Source organism: Mustela nivalis, assembly GCF_964662115.1.
Source record: "Mustela nivalis genome assembly, chromosome: 5".
NCBI lineage: Eukaryota > Metazoa > Chordata > Mammalia > Carnivora > Mustelidae > Mustela > Mustela nivalis.
The window spans coordinates 22,624,793-22,640,169 of NC_139024.1; the positions used below are offsets into that span (position 1 = coordinate 22,624,793).

At 37.2% G+C, this 15,377-nt stretch overlaps 1 protein-coding gene across 6 annotated transcripts in view; it reads right to left on the bottom strand.

The window, feature by feature from the left end:
- The window catches only part of LOC309865547 (uncharacterized protein), a 203,623-nt gene that overhangs the window by 183,686 nt on the left and 4,560 nt on the right, over positions 1–15,377 (bottom strand). For 4 of the 6 annotated variants that reach the window (XR_014312154.1, XR_014312155.1, XM_082731992.1 and 1 more), the window contains exon 2: positions 7,461–7,489. The exons of 1 other annotated variant lie outside the window; for it this stretch is intronic. The gene's annotated coding sequence lies outside the window, so the exon portion shown is untranslated. Of the gene's footprint in view, positions 1–7,094; positions 7,176–7,460; positions 7,490–15,377 lie in introns of those variants that run through there. One more of the 6 variants, XM_082731991.1, reaches the window with a different exon arrangement.

Genomic DNA, 15,377 nt, shown 5'->3' on the forward strand with positions numbered 1-15,377 from the left:
CTAGGCGTTTGAGTTCCTTCCAAACTTTTCCTTGTGATTGAGCTCCAGTTTCAAAGCACTGTGATCTGAGAATGTACAGGGAATAATCTCAGTCTTTTGGTATCGGTTGAGTCCTGATTTGTGACCCAGTATGTGGTCTATTCTTGAGAAGGTTCCATGTGCATCTGAGAAGAATGAGTATTCTGTTGTTTTAGTGTGGAATGTTCTGTATATATCTATGAGGCCCATCTGCTCCAATGTGTCATTCAATGCTCTTGTTTCTTTATTGATTTTCTGCTTTAATGATCTATTTCTGAGAGAGGTGTGTTAAGATCTCCTACTATTAATGTATTCACATCAATATGACTCTTTATCTTGATTAATAGTTTTCTTATGTAATTGGCTGCTCCCTTATTGGGGCGTAGATATTTACAATTGTTAGATCATCTTGGTGGACAGTCCCTTTAAGAATTATGTAGTGTCCTTCTGTATCTCTGACTACAGTCTTTAGTTTAAAATCTAATTTATCTGATATAAGAATCACTATCCCGGCCTTCTTTTGAGGCCCATTGGCATGAAAGATGCTTCTCCATCCCTTCACTTTCAGTCTAGGTGTATCTTTAGGTTCAAGATGGGTCTCTTGTAGACAACGTATGGATGGGTCCTGTCATTTTATCCAATCTGCAACCCTGTGTCATTTGATGGGAGCATTTAGGCCATTCACATTGAGAGTGATTATTGATAGATACGTTTTTATTGACATCGTGTTACCTTTGAAGTCTTTCTTTCTGTAGATTGTCTCTATATTTCTGTTCAATGCTATTCTTAGGATTTTTCCTCTTTTATAGACCCCCCCCCCCCCCACTTAATATTTCTTGCAGTGTCAGCTTGGTGGTCTCATACTCTTTTAAGCCTTGCCGATCTTGGAAACTCTTTATTTCTCCATTCATTTTGAATGTCAGTCTTGCTGGATAAAGTATTCTTGGCTGCATGTTCTTCTCATTTAGTGCCCTGAATATATCTTGCCAGCCCTTTCTGGCTTGCCAGGTCTCTGTGGACAGGTCTGACATTATTCTGATGGGCTTTCCTATGTACGTAAGGAGCTTCTTTGTCCTAGCTGCTTTCAAGAGGGTCTGCCTACAATTATAATTCTTCATTCTTACTATTAGGTGTCTCGAGGACTTTCGAGAATCTATAATCTTGGGGGGAAACCATTCTGCCTCTAGTACATGAACGCTGGTTCCATTCGTGAGATTGGGAAAATTTTCATAAACAACTTGTTCCACTATATCTTCTAGAATTCTTTCTTTCTCCTCCCTTTCAGGGATTCCAATAATTCTGACGGAACGTTTCATGGCATCGTTTATTTCCCTGATTCTGTTTTCGTGGCTTCTAAGCTGTTTGTTCCAGGCTTCCTCCTGATCCTCTCTCTCTGTTTGTCCTCCAGATCGCTAATTCTATCTTCTGTCTTTTAGAGAATTTAGATTAGATTGGAACTCATTGAGAGCATTTTGAACATCATCCCTGGTGGCTTTCAGTTCTGCCCTAATGAATTCCGTTTGGTCATCCAGGGCTTTCTTCAACCTAGCTATTGCCTGGATAATTGTTAACCTGAATTCCTTTTCTGACATATTGTCTATGTCGATAGCCATTAGCTCTGTTGCAGAAAGAGATGTATTTTTCTTCGTTGGGCATTCCTCCTCCTTGTCATTTTGGTGAGAGATGACTGAACGGATGTAGCTGGATGTATCAACCGTGGTGCAGTCAAAGTGCACCCTGGAACGCTTCTGAGCAATCAAGATTCCCCACCCGAATGAAAGAAAAAGAAGAGAAAGAGAGAGACAGGAAAGAAAGGGAAGATAAAAGAGAAGGCTCAGCCCAAATGGGCCCCAAGGTAAGATTTATGAAGTATACAAACAAAAACAGACAAACAAAAAGACTGATAAAAGTATATGACAAGAGTATATGAAGTAAAGGAAGAACCTCATCAAAAAGAACCCCAAGTATAAGATTTATATACTATCAGGACAAACACAAATACACAGAAACACTGGCAGAAGAAAAAGATGGGAGAGTGGTTATATAAATTCTCAGTGTGGGCGAGGAAGGTTATTTTGATTATTCCTGGATGTATCTTGATATCTTTGTTAAAGGACTCACCTTTCCTAAGATAAAGGGGGATTAAAAATTGGTTTACCTATAGGGGTAGCATTGATTGGGGAAAGGGGGTTACCTTGAAGTTTAACTTTCTATGAATATTAGAAAATAAAAATAAAAAAAGAACAAACTAGACTAAACTAAACTAAAATTTTAAAAATATTAAAAAAATAGAAAAACGAAAGAAAAACACAGGTGTATGTATCAAAAAGTTTAGGTTAGAAGGTTATTATGGAATTTGATGTACTGGACATCTCACTGTAATGGTCAATAGGTTAAAAAATTATCTATATATTAAAAAAAAAAAATGAACCAGAATAGTGGGAATGAGTTAAAAATAAAAGTTGTCCTATGAAGTAGTGGTGGTTGTTTTCTTGTAGTCTTTTTCTTTCTTTTTTTTTTTTTTTTTTTTCTTTCCTGGTTGTTTTTCGGAGGCAGGGGCCTGCCACGTGGATTTTCAGTCAATGAGGTTCCCTGAGTTAAGTCCTCCTGCCCCCCTCAAGGGGGTGGGCTCTGAGGAAACAGGTTTTTTCACGCTTTTGTTTTCTGGAGGTTTTTATGTTTGTTCACATATTTTTCTCTCACCTTGACCGCTTTTGATGGTTTTTCGAGGTTTAGAGGAAAGCAAACTGCACCCTGACCTCCCTCTCAGAGAGAAGCTCAGTCTGCTCCCCTGTGGGTGCCGCAGAGCCCATATGAATTCCCCCTTGGCCGCTGGCAGAGCAGGTTCTGAGTCACAGTCCCTGGGGACGCAGGTTCTTCTGCTTGTACCCAAAACCACAGCAGCGGCTGTCTGGGCAGTTCCAGACCCCCAGAGAGGTTCCAAGCAACGATCTCGATCGCACACTGAGATTTTCCTGCTGGCCCGGGCTGGGAGTGTCTGGTCTTTCTGGGTCTAAGAGTGCGGGGCTTGCGTGCACCTCTCTCAGGGGAGGCTGTGGGGTGCGCGCACATCTCAGGCTCTGATAGCACCACGCGGGTCGGAGAGCACCAGGCTGGGCCTTGGCGCACCTGTCTCCGGGGAGAGTGTGGGGCATGCGCGTCTTGGGCTCTGATAGCGCCTGGCACAGCATTCTGCCCTCTGGCGAGGCTGCAGCCCCTCACAGGAGCCGGACCCCAGGCGTTCTCGGGCACGCTGGCGGCTCAGGGACCAAGAGCTGGTTTCTCTGCCACACTCTCTCTGGCTCAGCGCCATGGGAGGCTGCCCTGGGTCCGGGGACTTAAGCCCCTGTCCCTAGCCACCCCGATTCCCGTAATTTCCCCCCACGATCCTTTGCTCTTTTTGAGTGCTTTCAACCAGTCTCCAAGTTAATGCTGGTTCCCAGATGCAGGGCACTCTCAGATTGGGGTATTTCCAATCGGTCACCTCTGGTGGCTCCCTCCCCCTTTTGTTTATCTTCCAACATCAGTCCGACATTCCCACTCTGCTTTACCTGCCCATTGGCATCTTCTGCCCCTGTAGAGATCCAGAGGGGTATAATTGTGATCTCAGTCTGATTTCATGGGTGATCGGAGTTCTTTGGTAGGTAATCAGCTCACTTTAGGGTACAGGTTGAAACGGTCCCTCCTCCTACTTCCCCGCCATCTTGTCTCCCCTCATTTAGTAATATTTCTTAAAGTAAAATGTATGTATTAGTGATACAATCACACAAGCATTTGGGGGGGTAGTGTTTATATGGTATGTCTTTTTAATCCTTTTAAATTATCTGTGCCTTTTTGTTTCTTGAATCCAATCTGAAAATCTTGTCTTTTAGTTGGAACATTTAGTTCATTTGTATTTAATGTGATTACTGTTATAGTTAGGTTTATGTTCACAATCTTACTGTGAATTTTATTTTATTCATTTTGTTTTTATTTCTACTTATCTTATCCGTTCTTCCTCCATTCCTCCTTTCTTTCATTACTTTGGATTAAACAAGTGTTTTTATTATTCTGTTTGACCTCTTCTATTAGGTTCTTAATTATACCTGTTTGTTTTCTTTTGGTAGTTACCCAGAGCAGTGGTTCTCAAATGTTAGTGTGCATCAGAATCACCTAGAACACTATTCCAACATAGATTTCTGGGCCCTACTTTTAAAGTTTATAATTTAATAAGTCTGGGGGAGGACTGAGAATTTTTACTTCTAAAAAATTTCCAGATGATGTTTATACTGTTACTTTGTTAACTCTTATACTTTGATAATCATTCCTCTAGATTTTAATATGAATCCTTGGCTTATTACAGCTTACATTAAGCTAGTATTTTTAAAAGATTTATTTATTTTATTATTTTATATATAGAGAAAAAGCACACACACAAGTGTGGGGAGACCAGAGGGACAGTGCTGGGTATGGGGCTTTGTCTCATGACACATGAGGTCATGACCTAAGCAGAAACCAAGAGCTGGATGTTCAACTGACTGAGCCACCCAGAAGCCTCTCTAGATTTTGTTTTTGTTTTTTTTTAAACCACTGTCCAAAGGATAAAAACCTTACGATGGTTTATGTACATTTATCTCCCTCCTACAATTCATACAACTGTTATTTTTTCTTTAACTTCTGCGTATAAACTCCACAACATGTTTTATTTTTGCTGCTTTGAAATTCAATTTTAAAAACTTAATCACGGGGCACCTGGGTGGCCTTTGGCTCAGGTCATAATCCTAGGGTCCTGGGACTGAGCCCCAAATCGGGTTCCCTGCTCAGCAGGGAGTCTGCTTCTCCCTCTGCCACTCCCCCTGCTTGTGTTCTCTCTCTGTCTCTCTGTCAAATAAATAAATAAATAAATTCAAAATCTAAAAAACTTAATCACATATTTATCTTTTCTGCTGTTCTTCTTTCCTGAAGACCCATGTTGGCATTTGAATTAATTTTCCTTTAGTCTAAAGAACTACCTTTAATAGTATTCATAGTTTGGGTCTGTTGATGATGAATTCTCCCAGTTTTTATTTGTTTGAATAAATTTTTATTTTATCATGATTTCTTAAGGATATTTTAATTAGGTATAAACTGATTTTTTTTTTCTTTTAACACTTTAAATGTCTTTTTATTCTTTTTGGCTTCCATAATTTGTCAGAAAATAAATTATCTTGCTGTTCCTTTTGTAGAAAGTAGATGTGACTTACTTTTCTCTTGCTGCTTTCAAGATTTTATCTTTGCCTTTCAGCGTTTCAGCCATAATGTGCTTAATTGTGGCTTCCTTTGTATATATCCTTGCTGTGTACTGGGGTTCACTGACCTTTAATGTTGGGGCAGATGTGAGTCATCAATTTTGGAAATTTCTTGATTATTATCTCTTGAAATATTGCTCTGCCCCACTCTCTTTCATTCTTACCTTCTGGGACTCTTAATTAAACGTACATTTGGTTATTTAGCTATATTCCAAATGTTTCTCTCTCTCTTTTTTTAAAGATTTTATTTATTTATTTGTCAAAGAGAGAGAAGCGAGAGTGAGCACAAGCAGACAGAGTGGCAGGCAGAGGCAGAGGGAGAAGCAGGCTCCCTGCCGAGCAAGGAGCCCGATGTGGGACTCGATCCCAGGATGCTGGGATCAATACCTGAGTCAAAGGCAGCTGCTTAACCAACTGAGCCACCCAGGTGTCCCATCCACATGTCTCTTTTATTCAGTTTTATTCATCCTGTTCTTTTTGTCTCTGTGTCTCATTTCTGGATATTTTCTATTTATCCGTCCTTAAGTTCACTAACTGTATTTTTTGCTCAGTCTAAGCTATTAAAAAAAAAAACTATCCAGTGAATTCTCAATTTTAGCTGTTGTATTTTTAAATTACATAATGTACATTATTTTTATAGGTTCCAAATCTGCAAAAATTGTCCATCATTTTATCCAATTTGTCCATCTTTCCCTTTTTCCTTGTGCATATATATGCATACATATATCTCAGGGCTGTGAGATCAAGTCTTGCATCAGGCTCCATGCTCAGTGAGGCGTCTGCTCACTCTGCCCATGACCCCACCCCATGCTCTCTCTCTCTAAAATCAATCTTAAAAAATAATAATAATAAAAGAACCAACTGGACTAATAATGATATTATTTCCCCCTGTAAACTTTCTCCCTTTCTTCTGTTAGATGCATAATTTAAAGGACTGATCATCGTAAGCCCATTAGGAATTGAATTGGATCAGGGCTGCATTCTGGTTTTAGTTAGACTTAGTTTACCTCTCCTTTGTCCTTTTTCTTCAGAGGTGGCTCACTTGGACTTTTTGTTTTTAAGTATATAATGTATTATTTGTTTCAGGGGTACCAGTCTGTGATTCATCAGTCTTACACAACTCACAGCACTCACCATAGCACATAACACTTCCCAATGTCCACCAGCCACCCATCCTACTCCTCTACTTCCCTCCCCTCCAGCAACCCTCATTTTGTTTCCTGAGATTAAGAGTCTCTTATGATTTGTCTCCCTCTCTGGTTTCATCTTGTTTCATTTTCCCTCCCTTACCCTATGATTGTCTTTCTTGTTTCTCAAATTCTTCATATCAGTGAGACCATATAATAATTGTCCTTCTCTGATTGACTTATTTCACTTAGCATAATAGCCTCTAGTTCCATTCACATCGTTGCAAATGGCAAGATTTCATTTTTGATGGCTGCATAATATTCCCGTGTGTGTGTGTGTGTGTGTGTGTGTGTGTGTGTGTGTGTGTGTGTGCGTTCTTTATACATCCATCTGCTGATGGACATCTAGGATCTTTTCATAGTTTGGCTATTGTGGACACTGCAGCTATAAATCAACCTGGACTTTTGATTGATAGTTTAGCAGGTCTCTCTCCTTCAGCTTTTAAAAACTATGAGAGAATCAGTTCTGCCCTTTAGAGGCTTAAAGTTTAGCTCATTAGTTTCCTACCTCATGCAGCTTCAAAATGTGGCAGATGTCTTGAGAGAGAGCCTGGCCAAGTGTTCATGCTGGCTTTCTGTCTCTTCTGAGATTCTGTCTCTAAGCTTTCTGGAGAGACCTTACCTTTCCAATCCAGTTTCCTTCTTGAGTGTGGCCTTCTGCAGTTTTTGATTGATAGTTTGGCTTTTCTCTTTGTCCTCATCCTTGAAACTCTGTCCTTCAAAAGTTTTGAGCTTAGTCTCTCACAACATCAAGTTCAGTATCTGGCAAAAACTTGAGGGAAAGCCCTGTCGTATGGTTGGTGCCGTCCCTCTCTCTAGAAGGAATTTGTCTCCTAAGCATCATAAAATTGAAGATTTTATTCTGCCTTTCTGGACCAGCTCTCCAGGCTCTTTTATACTTCAACATTCAGCAAATATGCAGGGTATGTTTCAGGCTTCTTTAGAGTCAAATCTGGCATGCCTGGACCTATTGGCTTCAAAAACTCACCTGGCTTCTTCTTTGGCCCAGTAGAGTCCCTATGCCAAAAACAGAGTCAATATGACCAGAATTGGTAAATGATCCAAGGAATAAAAGAGCCAGGGATTGTAGCTCACCAGGAGAGCTTTTCCTTCTCTAGAAATTTAGTTCTAGGCTTTGCTCTGCCCACAATTTTCCAACAACTTTAAACATTCAACTTTGTAATTTATTTGTTTCAGTGGGAGCCTAGTCTTTCTACTAAATCCTACCTAAAGTAGAAGTCTCAATACTTACTTTAGGGGTACCACAGATAATCTATTTTCTATTCTGTTTCATTAAAAACAAACTGCTGGTCCGAGCTCACTATTAATCAATGTCAGTATCCACTTTTGAATCACAGTCCCATTTTGAGCAAAGCTGATCTAAACAGGTCTCTGGGAAAAACCAACCTGTCTTGCTGTTTGGAAGAGGCTCATCAAAGCGATATGGGCTAAATGAACCTCAGTCCTCTTAGTAGTATACAAATCCTTGAAGTATGGAATTCTGTCTATATTTTTCCTTGAGTCTGACAAAGTCAGCTTTTGAATTCAAATTAACTTCTCACTGAAAGGCAGGGCAAATTTCATTTTGTTCTACCATTTCTCTCTAGCCTTTTTTCTCAGTCAAAATCAAATTTTTATGATTTGTGTTAGTCATTCGTATTATAATCTTATTAATCCAAAGTTTTTACTAGCTTGTCCACAAAGATAAGACAATTTCTTTAAAAAAGAATCCATTCTTCAAAGTACCTCTCTTAAACTTGGCCTTTTCCTCTGTATTATTAGTTTTTTTCCCTTAAGCTATAATAATTCAGTATTTGTGAAAGGGTTTTCAACCACCAAGGACCAAAAGTAGCATGTGTGGCAGCAAAACTGACATGTCGCTCCGCTGCATCAGGGTGTATATACATCATAATCAGAGAATAAAACAACTTGCACAGAGAAATAAGTAAACAAAAACAGAGTCACTGTGTCTAGTTTGCTTTCCCAAGATCAAAGAATCCCTTAAGTTTTGTTTATAAGTACTGACTCCCTCATAAAAGCAATTTTATCAATTTTTGCAATGATGATAGCTGAAAATTCATAATAACCTTTGTAGCTATGACAACCCTGTAAGACAATTTGTATCTTTTCTTCCATGAGCAGACTAACTATGAGCTAGTCATGTTGGTTCTTTTGTGTTCCTCCATTCTTGTATTCTTTTATTTAGTGAACCAGACATTTTAAAACCTGGGAGTTTCTTATAAGCCTTTCTTGAGAGTAAACTTTTCGTTACTAGATGCTGTGTCTCTGAGTATTTCTTTGACGATTACCAAGATTTTATGTATTTATCTACCAGAGATGTATTGAGTAGTTGGAGCTGAGTAAACTGCAACTCAGGGCTCGTTGAGGTATAACTTTTCCCAGTCTTAGGGTGAATCTCTTGTGGAAATAGGGTTTTAATCTAGTTGATTCTATTTCTTTTTATGACCATTTGTTTGGTTTTTGTGTCCCGGTTAATTCTGGTTTTCATGCTGGTTCTGATTTGTACACACCCTTATTTCTCCTTTGGCAGCAGCCATGTTGATAATGTAGTTTTTAATGGCCTGTATGGTCTTTTGAGGTAACAAGTGACACGTATTTGATTGTATTTTATGTTTGTCTTGAGGATTCTGTTAGCTCCTGTCATTTAGAGGATCTCTTTCTTTGCCTCTGGATCTTGAGACCTTGATTTAGTTTCACTAGGAGGTTGGAAAGTTGTTCGTATCACTCAATACAGTACTGATTTATTTTATTGCTGCCATACTATTGGTGAAACTCTCTGTGTTGTCTTTTATGCTGTGTGCCACTCTGACTCAAATCAAGATAAACATATTTTTGTGCCCCCTGGAGAGGAGAGCAGCTATTGGAGATCTGGAGCTGCAACCATCAGCCAGTTTTGTGTACTTTGACTACATTTATCTATCTGTGGCTAATGTTATAAAACCAAACTTGATGGTTCTTTTAGTGTCATTTTAAAAAGACTTTCCTCCTCAAAAAGAAAGGCATAGCTTTTTATAATAGTCTATTTATTTACAATTATAAACTTTCTCTGACAGCAACTTCTGCTGTCCCTTGGGACACTATTAGAGATTAATGGGCCATAAAAGCTGTCATTTGAACACACTATGTAAGGATATCTAATTCCAACAGACAAATTCAGAGAGAACAAAATATACATAATGAATAAAATTTGAAATTGTTTCTACCTAGTTTTAGGACAAAGGGTAGAGACTTTAGAGAAGGTTTTTCTTGAAAGGTACAACCATTCAATTAAGCCTGAATTTGTGATGGAATGAGAATGATTGCTTCTCGACTCTCCTACAGCTTCACGGTCTTTGCAAGAAATCTATAAAGTCTGGGTACATGACTTTTACTCTCTCGTCTTTCAAAAGAAAATAGAAAAGCATAAATAATGAGCCAGGTAAAGATGTGAGAAAGAGTTTGATGCCCCAAAGTAAGGTGTTAATAAATTTAAAGCTGTGCTTCTAGCTCAAGCTACAATCTGACTGGAAAATTACCATAAAAATAGCTTTATTTACAAGTTGACAAAGTAAGTAATGAAATGCAATTTGATAGCAAAGAGAAAAATAGAAAGGAAACTTTAGTATTCTTAAACAAAACTTGAAGAGTTCCTAAATATTTAGTATGAAAAATAGAAAAGTTTAAGTAATCATATTCCTAATTAAAAGGAATCCTTGGACAAATTAGATTGGTTTAATAATGCTGTATTAAAACAACCATATATCTTCTTCCTGATTTAATTACAGGGTGAATTAAAATGTTAGTATACTATTCTAACTTATGCAAGATGGGTTTTTTTTTCTCATGGAAAGCCTAAATAATTGAACTTTATAGATATTTTTCTAATTCCTAAACTAATATTAAACTGAATTACTCATTTAATTAATAATCTTTGGATATAAATTATATCTAAGAAACTCATTTGTAGAGAACAAAATAAATACTGGGTTCAACAACCACAGTTTTTACATAGATTTGCCTTTTGTTTTTATACATTGTAAATGACCATTAATTAATAGGTTGAAAAGATACATATGAAAAATTAAGATATGTTGGTATACATGTTCTTTTTGGAAAGAAATGTAAAATAATGTTTGTGAATCTGTCAAGAGGTATAAATCCAAAGTAATAAATTTTTATTTGTCTATCATGGGAAAAGATTGATTTTTGTCTTAAAGTCAAATTGTCTGCTTATGCCAGAATGTGACAGAAAATATTAAAGCCAAATTTGAGGGTATACAACAGGTTGTAGAAGGTATGAAGGGAAATGGACTTTGTCTTGGTTTTTAATATTCACGAATAATCAATTCAAAAGAAGCATAAAAATGTATTAACTTATTTTATAAAGTTAGCTAGATAAAAATGAATTTATTCATAGGATGGAAAAAAGGACTTGTGAATCCTACTCTATAAAATATGGATGGCATCCCCAAAGAGTAAAACTAGAATCTGGATATTCTGTTAAATTGACAAATCCATAAGTAAATTGTTTACTCTAAACAAAAAACAATTAAGAGGTACTTAGTGCCTAAAAATAGCAGGGTTTTCTTATATTATCAAATTATATTATTTATATTTATAATATATAAATATTTATATATATCATTATTATATATTATAACTCTTGAGAGCCTAACATTTTGTGCTTTTGTCATACCCTTGAACTATTTCTTTTTTTTTCCTTGAACTATTTCTTAAACAAAGTCCTTTATCTCTGAAAAAGTTTCTAGTATCATTACTTGATGCCAACTTTATTTTAAATATTGCCTGTAACCTTTTTTCTATAGTCACTTACTCATGTTTTCTCCTCTGATAACTTTTTTTTTTTTAATATTTTTATTTATTTGACAGAGATCACAAGTAGGCAAAGAGGCAGGCAGAGAGAGAGGAGGAAGCAGGCTCCCGGCTGAGCAGAGAGCCGGCCTCGGATCTGGATCCCAGGACCCTGAGATCATGACCTGAGCCAAAGGCAGAGGCTTTAACCCACTGAACCACCCAGGCATGCCCTGATAACTTTTTTGATATGGCATTTCCCAAATTCAGAATAATAAACTATTACTACGTCTTTTACATAATAATTTTCTTTGGGGTTTCCCAAACAGTTGCTAGAAGCTCCAAAGTTTTGCTAATTTATCCTATGAAAGGAGGAATACTAAAAATAATTAGATATGTTTGGTTGGTATACTGCAGATTTTTTATTAGCTCAAAGCTACCGTAAAAGTCATCCAGCTTATCCCCTCCTAAATATGAAAAAAACTTACACAATAGTAAGAGGAGTTTAACCCAAGTTAATTACATTTAAGGAAAATGTATTACTATAAATATAAAGACATTTTTACCAACTGTCTAACGTTCAGGTTGGACAGAAGCATACACCTATCCATATACAAAGATTGGTACAGTAACTGTTTTTTAAAAATTGATTTTTAAAAAAAATTTGTTTGCAGGTGACAATCCTAAAATATCTTATGACATTAATTAAATGAAATTTAATGCCTACTCTGTCTATAAAAGTATTTTTCCTCTCAGGATAATCATTGACTAAAATCTTGCAAAGGGATTATGTGTTACTTCAGAAAAAAAAAACAATTCCACCCCCCACTCTTCTAGTATTGTTAGGCCTTTACACATTAACCTAAGCCATTGTGTCTTATCATCCACAGATACTTTCTGCTTTTTTCTTACATTTGCCTGAAGTCCCCGTGATAAGCTACAGAGCAAAAACTGAATCTTCTGGAAGAAACAGGAGAAGAATGAAAGCCTCAGTAAAGACTTTTACCACACTCATAATTGTTGACTCTATAGGGCGTAGGCTCATGGATAACAGATTTTTCAGTATAAACCGATGTCAGCATGCCAAAAAGATACCTGTCAGCCTACCAAAAGATAAGAGTCAGGATTTCTAGGATTCTTTAAATCCAGAAGCAAATGACTTTGTGAAAGAGTGCTCCACCCAAAATCAGAAAAACAAGAAATAATTACCTAGGATGAAATGAGTTAATTATGGTTATTGCTTTATTTCTAATGGACATCTTCTTTATTTTGAACTATCTATTGGCTACACTACATAAACTGGTGTAAACATTCTTTCAATGGTATGTTCCAACTGACCCTTTGGAATTCCAGAAAAAAAATTCTTTGAAAATTCTTGATATAATTTATAAGTAATATATTGTCAAGAAAACATAAAAATAGTGATACTAGAGAAAATGACATAAATGTGTACCACAAAATAGTAAAAATGGTTAAATATTACACAAAATGCCTTTATTAAGTTTCCTTGACTTTTGACAGCCATGTAGCTATTTTGAGTAAGTTCAATAAAGATCTATTCTCCTTCCTATCAAACAGTAATTTAAAAATTGCTTTTGAGTCTGTGGCTATGCCTTAAATCTAATTGAATTACGTATGGCAAGCCCATTGCTAAGCAATAAGGTCCAAGTAACTTGACAGAGGTGAACTGAATGGCTCTTGGTTCCTGATCTTGGTATATGAGCCTAAGAGCAATATCTTAAACATAAACCAATGACAACCTTAAAGTCTTTACAAAGCCTTGAAAGTTAACCCCTAAGTTTTAGTATCACATGCTCTGTTTAGTTTCACTAAACAGATTATAAAGAGGTCTCTGTGCTTAAGCATCACCCTTTATCACATTCATATAATAAAACTGACCAAATAAACCATCAAAGTAATAATACTGCACCGTAAAATCACTAGGCAAATTTATGCAGTCAAAGCCGGGCTTAAAAGGAAATCTGGAGGCAAGATTTACATCTAACCAGATGGGTAAGCAATGCGCATCACATTCCAGAGTCAGAAAACAAAACGAAGTAACACTATACAGTAAGGGGTCAACACAGACTGCTCAAGTTGTGCAAACCTTTCACATTCCAAAGAAAGGTTTGGTCTTTACTCAGCTCCTAAGCGATGACCTCTCCACCCTTGGAATATCCTGTCTGATAATGTTTTTGTTTACCTAAGGGCCTGAGGCCTGACCAGGTAGTCTATGGTGACAATGTGACTTATGATCCACCGCGGCCTTGGGCCATACAGTATCAGCTTGATCCGCAGAGGGGCTGGAGACTGAAGGTCAGCCATTTGGGCAGTCAGCTGTGCACTTGTGTGATCAGCCCACAGGGAAAAGCCTGGACCCAGAGGCTCGGAGGAACTTCCCTGCTTGGCGGTACAGCCAGCGTATCATCACGCATCATTGCCAGGAGAATGAAGCGCTGTCTGCATGACTTCACTGGAAGAGGACAACTGGCAGCTCCTGCCTGGTTTTTCCTGGACTTGGCCTTGTGTCCCTTTTTCAGTTGCTTTTTAAAGTCTGTATCCTTTTGCTCTAATAAACCTTAACTGTGAGTATAACAGCTTTTCTAAGTTCTGAGTGTCCTGTTAGTGAATCACTGAATACAAAGGTGATCTTGGGGATTCCCTGCAAACACACTTTGAAACCCTGAGATAAAGTAACATCAGCAAACAAGTTAACCCTGTCTGGTACTTGCTCCTCAAATAAATGAACTCTTGAGTCTTTCCTGTAAGTTATTCTCTAATGAAAACAACTATAGCCCCGATTTTGGAAACATTGATGTCTGAAGATATGTGATGACCTTTTTGGATATGAAGAGATTAAATGCAAACTCGGTGACCTTGATAAGTTTGTGGGTTGCTTTTTTCCTTTAAATGTATATCATACTTTTAATTAAGGCTGTCTTTCTAAAGCTTGATTCCTTTGCAGATTTTCTTTGCATATAAACTCCTCTTTTCTAAATGCTTTGGTCTCTAAGTAGTTTAAGTTTTATTTCAGTAGATGGTAGCTTGACTCAACAGCATTTTAATAGATTGGTTAAGAGAAATGCTATTTTGTGCAGAACATTCCTAGGAATGTTCTGAAGTGGCTCTGAGAATTTTGAAATCACAGGCAAATATCCTACCCAAATATCAAAGTCACACAGCCCTCCATCTACTTGAGACGTATACTGTAAATGAACAAAAAGAAAATACCCTATCTGAAAATGTGGCGTAGGGGCCTAGCATTTAAATCATACCAGAGAGAATCAAGGTATAAGATAACAGATACAAATTCTTCCAAGTTTATCGAACAGAGAAGTTACATACATAAAATCATAGAATAAGTTTTTAAAATACCTGTTACTTTAGAGATTAAAAGCAATAATTTCTTTTAACTCTGGTACTGAATTTCTTAGCTTCAAATTTGTAGTTTATTTTTGGGAAAGCAGAAGATAATTCTTTTTTTTTTTTTTTTTTTTTTTTTAAAGATTTTATTTATTTATTTGACAGAGAGAAATCACAAGTAGGCAGAGAGGCAGGCAGAGAGAGAGAGAGGAGGAAGCAGGCTCCCTGCTGAGCAGAGAGCCCGATGCGGGACTCGATCCCAGGACCCTGAGATCATGACCTGAGCCGAAGGCAGCGGCTTAACCACTGAGCCACCCAGGCGCCCAGAAGATAATTCTTTTAATGTTGTGTTCAAGCATTCAATAGTTAAGATATTAGTAGCACTGTTCTCTCATAGGCATTACATATTTTAGATTTGGCTATTTCTGAAAATATTTTTAAGGTATTAAACATTTTTTCTTTTGCTAGAAATTATAAACTATAAAACCATAAATATTCCATGGAATCCTCAGGAGTGTTTTTCAATTTCATTTAAAATGGGCTTCCAGTGTACCAATATGATTTATGTTTTAAATAACACATTTGTAAAGTTAAAAGGACCTACAGTGAAGAGAAGTGAAATACTTTCTAGTTCAGCAAGATGATTCTGGACAACTGCCCTGTAAACATCAATCTTTTACTTCAGACAAGAAATGATTCACATTCTGTACCAGTTCAGTAATAGATTTTT